Genomic DNA, 5,680 nt, shown 5'->3' with positions numbered 1-5,680 from the left:
CAAACGCAACCATGACTCGACTTTACCTCGCTGTGTAAACAAGAAAGAAGCAGAACAGATCATGGAAGAAATACACAATGGTGCCTTCGGTACTCATTCCAGTGGACATACAATGGCTAAAAAGATCCTGAGAGCAGGTTATTACTGGTCTACCATGGAAACAGACTGCCATCATCACTCCCGAACATGTCACAAATGCCAGATATACGCTGACAAAGTACATGTACCTCCAGTTCCATTAAGCGTCCTGACGGCTCCTTGGCCTTTTGCAATGTGGGGTATTGATATGATTGGAGAAATCAAACCTACTGCCTCCAACGGACATTGCTTTATCCTGGTCGCTATTGACTACTTCACAAAGTGGGTAGAAGCAGCTTCATTTGCTTCTGTTACCAAGAATGTGGTGGCCCGGTTCATCAAATACAATCTCATTTGTCGGTACGGCATCCCTGAACGGATTATCACGGACAATGGCACAAATCTAAACAACAGAATGATTACTGAACTTTGCACACAGTTCAAGATCAAGCATCATAATTCCTCTCCATATCGACCAAAGATGAACGGCGCGGTGGAAGCTGCCAACAAGAACATCAAGAAAATCATACAAAAAATGACAGTAACCTACAAAGACTGGCACGAGATGTTGCCTTTTGCTCTTCATGGTTATCGCACATCTGCGCGTACTTCAACAGGGGCAACTCCATTCTCCTTAGTCTATGGTATGGAGGCAGTTCTTCCAATTGAAATTCAGATTCCTTCCCTAAGGATTATGAAAGAAGCCAATCTAGACGAAGACGATTGGATTCAAACACGGTTGGACCAGATAAACTTGATTGATGAGAAAAGGCTCGCAGCTATTTGTCATGGTCAGCTATACCAAAAGCGTATGATCAAAGCCTTCAACAAAAAAGTCAAAAGTCAAGTATACCAAACTGGTGGCTTGGTTGTCAAACGCATCATCTTACCACAAGGTGATCCCAGGGGCAAATGGACTCCCACCTACGAGGGACCATTCATAATCAAGAAAATATTTTCCGGCGGCGCCATGTTGCTTACCACCATGGATGGCGAGGATTTCCCACATCCTGTGAATGCTGACATAGTCAAAAAATACTTCTCTTAAAAAGAAAAAAACAGCTCGCTAAGTTGAAAACCTGAAAGGGCAACTTAGGCAAAAAAATGAGCGTCTCGGTGGATTGAAAACCCGAAAGGGCGGTCCAGGCAAAAATTAGAGACTAAACAAATACTATCCCGGTAGGCTGAAAACCTGAAAGGGCAGCCTAGGCAAAAGTTAGGGAATGAAGCATACAACTGTGTTCCGTTCAGCTGCCTACTCACCATCAAAATTCAACACCTCAAAGACACCGATCAGTCCAGTCACTTTCTTCCAACAAGTGAGGGATGAGATGCTCGAAGACAGATTGGCAATAGCAGAGTTGAAACTTGACTGGATCGTTTTCACATAGCTATTTATCTTTATAAATATTTTCCAAAACTTTCTGACAATTTCCTACTTCTAGGATTGTTGTCTCCCTGTGCTAACCAGCCTATCATGGCTCTTTTTCAAAAATCAATGCAGCTTAGGCTCAAAAATCACTATTTTCACTTTTTCTGTTTTAAATACGTAAGCGTCCCAATGATAATTTTGAAGGAACATGCGCATTTGAATATGATTGATGTTTACCAGGAAAAACAGGAATAGCATTCAGGAAATGTCCCAATTATCTGGACATCATCCCATCAGAAGAAAACCACCAAGAGAAACGCATTTCTCAGCAAATTCCTCAAAAAGATTTTCTCTTCAAAAGAAGTCTTATCCCCCAGCAGGGTTGTTCCAGATTACTATCTTCAGAAGGTGTGATCCCCGCACCCGGACTTGGTCAGATAGTGCATCGGAGGATTATGCATCTTCCTCATTCCCATTTGAAAGGGCATCAGAACTTCCAGCTATCTTTCAGAATACCAGGGTTCTCAAAGAATTTCCCCAGCCGAGGGTACTCAAACAAGACAAAAGATCATCAACGATCACAATATAGTCATGTCCAGATGCCTGGCGGAAATTTATTTTCCCAAATAGAAGCTCGACATCTCACATTCATACATCACATATTCACATTCATACATCACATTCACATATTCATACATCATACATTCACATATTCATACATCACACATTCATATTCACATTCATACATCATGCATCATGCGCATATTCATACGCATATTCATACACAACATCACATGCATATTTCTCCGGGAATATCTCACATTTACATGCATCATAAACATTGCATATCACTAACTTGATTTTTCAGGTAGACAGATATCTTCAACAAAGATGTTCTCAATCACATGCAGTGTTCACCTGAATTCCATGAACGGTTCTCTCAGATATAATCAAGCCGAAGATTCATTCTGATCACTTACCAACTCAAAAACAGACATTACAGATCTAAAGCGATACCTCAGACGGTTCCAGAACGATCTAGCATCGAAGATCTAAAGCGATACCTCAGACGGTTCCAGAACGATCTAATATTGCAGATCTAAAGCGATACCTCAGACGGTTCCAAAACGATCTAACATTGCAGATCTAAAGCGATACCTCAGACGGTTCCAGAACGATCTAACGTTGCAGATCTAAAGCGATACCTCAGACGGTTCCAGAACGATCTAACATTGCAGATCTAAAGCGATACCTCAGACGGTTCCAGAACGATCTAACATTGAAGATCTAAAGCGATACCTCAGACGGTTCCAGAATGATCTAACATCAAAGATCTAAAGCTGATACCTCAGACGGTTCCACAATGATCAACTTTCAAAATCTAAAGCAGAAAAAAACTTTGGACAAGTTCCGTAGCAATCATCCTCCAAGACTTAAAGCGGTAACCTTGGACGGTTCCGAAACAGTCAACACAAAGACTTTCAAATCCTTCATCAAGATATAATCAATGGATTCATCCTGATGAACAAACCATCAACACATTTACCAGGTGGCATCTGAAAGCCCATCTCAGGTAATGTTTCAATCTGCCAACAACATTTCGCAGACGACATTCAAATGCAACTTCCAACATCTCTTCTGATCAAGGTAAGTGCAAATTTTCAGGGCATCTAAATATTCAATCATCTTCTACCTTCAGATTTCAGACAATCTCTTCAGGTTTAAGAAGATTGAATAGGGGCAACTGTTATACCCCAAAATTTGCCCGCATCTTTTTTCAAGAAAACTCCAATCTGAAAATTAAGAGTCTCATATAATCATGGATTTTTATTTCAACAAATATCCTGACATATGAAATACTTAGTTTTTAGAATTTTTCTTATACAGTAATTTGGCTTGCAGTTGAATTTATTCTTACGCAAACGCCAAATACTGTTTATTACTTCACACATGCTATTTATTTATTTACAGATAAATAGTACTGACACAATTGGTACAGAGTTAAATCTTTTTGCAGGCGCAGAATCAGGAAACTCAGACTGTACTGGTAACAAGTAGATTATTATTATCTTTTGTTTCCCACTATTTTTGTACTATATTCCATTATTTTCAAAAATCTTTTCAAATCTCTTTTTCAAAAATCAAATCTCTCTTTTTCCCAACATTATCATACACTTTCTTTCAAATCTTACTTCCACTCAAATTTTCCTTTTGTACGGAATCACATCATGCCCCAACGTCTCTATCCTTCTTTCCATTCTATAAATACCTCCCATTTTCTTCCATAAAATCTCACATCAAATTCTAACTCATCTTTCAAATTCCTACCTCATATCTATTTTCTCTTCTTCCCTGACGAGAATGGCAAAGTGGATAGAGACACTGTTTCTTACAGTCATCACCATTGCTACGGTGATCATGACTTTCTTCTGCCTGCATAGTCCTGAAGAGTGTGGACCTGCAATGGTTGCACTCCCAATCATCTACATGTTATTGTTCATAGCATGGGTCATTAACCGTCATTCTTAAAATTTGCCGTATTTCTTATTTCTTAAATGTACCGTTTATTCGTCGTACTGTTCAATATAGTATGTAATATTTGTACTGTCAGTATTAAATGTTGTACTACTTGTCATAATATTGCTTAATTACTCAGATAATATTTTATGTGTTTTCTGCCAGTCAAATATTCCTATTTCTGTGCATTAAATGATTTTCAGGGTTATTATCGGTAATTTTGCCCGCATACCGTAAATATTAGTTATTTATTATGTCTGTGTTTTTAACAAGTCATGTAAATAACTTTCATTTTTCACATAAAACAAAAACAACAAAAAAGAAAATTAACTTTGACTGTTGATTTTTCACTCTAACTGCTACGTCAATACCTGAACAGTCAGTCGACAGCCAAACTGCTGGCAGTACAATTCTCAGTGTTTTGTACCATCAATCAAATCAATCTTTCACAATTCAAAATTCCAAGATTTTTGTGCTAAAGTCTTCTGAATATCACGCGATTAGCAGAAACTCAGCACTGCACAAAAATCAGGTACGCTTAACTGTCTCCTACACAAACAGTCCCTAATCAGGGTTTTTCTTGTTTTTACAGGAGCAACAAGTTTTTGAGACCTCAAATGGATTTCATACACATCCATATATCTCAAAGTACCATCATACAAATTTTCAAACTTCAATTCACTCAGACGCACCGTCAGCAGCTCAAACAGTCAACAGACGACCCGTTTGACCAAAAAAGTCAACAGACAGTCAAAAATGAAATTTTTTGTCAAAGTCCATATTTTGTCAAAGGATTCATCATTTGATCATTGTATGATCATAATTCATCAAGGAAAGATCAAAAATCAACAAAACCCTAAGATTCAAAATTAGGGTTTTTGCCTGAAAAGTCAACTCAACTTTGACTGATCATAACTCTCTCATCCTTCATCCAAAAAATTCAAACCAAAGCTTGTTTTGAAGGAAATTCAATTATCTTTCAAATGCCATTGATCCCATGGTCATTGGATTCACCATTTGAAAAATATGATCAAAGACATTACAGGTCATTTTCAAAGTCAACAAAAAGACACTTTTTTCAAAAGGACACACAAGGAGCATCAAAAATCATTTTGACATGAGACCAAAGGCATTGGTTAGAGGACTCTTTGAGGTTTCCAAAAAGTGCAAGATCTCCTTCATATGACAAAAATTGAAGGATTTACACCTTGTTGAAGTTGGCTAAATTTTGGGAAAATGCATGAAATCAACATTGCTCAAAAATGTATTTTTTCCAAATGGGGCCAAGTTTTCAGCATTCAAACATCTTTGCCATGTTATTATGGGCCTCCCACGACCAAGACTAAGCCCACACCATTTTTATTCATTTTTTGCTTGATTTTATCTTATTTTAAGATTAAAATTAAAAGGAAAATGGATGGATAAATGGTAGCTTAACTTCCAAGCATGACTCACCCAAGGAATCTTCATCTTTCTGCAGAGAATTGAAGAGCAAGGCAGGTGCATTGAAGACAAGAAGACTTGGTCAATAATTCAAAGCTTTTTTAATATAAAAAATGCAAGAATTCCACAAAGGCAACTAGTGGCTTCTTAGCTTCAATTCTAAGCACTCAATGCTTATATATAGACTATCATACTTCAGTAACATAGAGAGAACGAATTCAGTAGCATTCATAAGCATATAGCACTCTTGTAACAACTTGTAATTTTCAA

The sequence above is a fragment of the Vicia villosa genome, linkage group LG1, assembly GCF_029867415.1.
Source record: "Vicia villosa cultivar HV-30 ecotype Madison, WI linkage group LG1, Vvil1.0, whole genome shotgun sequence".
Classification (NCBI taxonomy): Eukaryota; Viridiplantae; Streptophyta; class Magnoliopsida; order Fabales; family Fabaceae; genus Vicia; species Vicia villosa.
The sequence above is the reverse complement of the archived record's forward strand: the minus strand, read 5'-3'. Positions refer to the sequence as shown.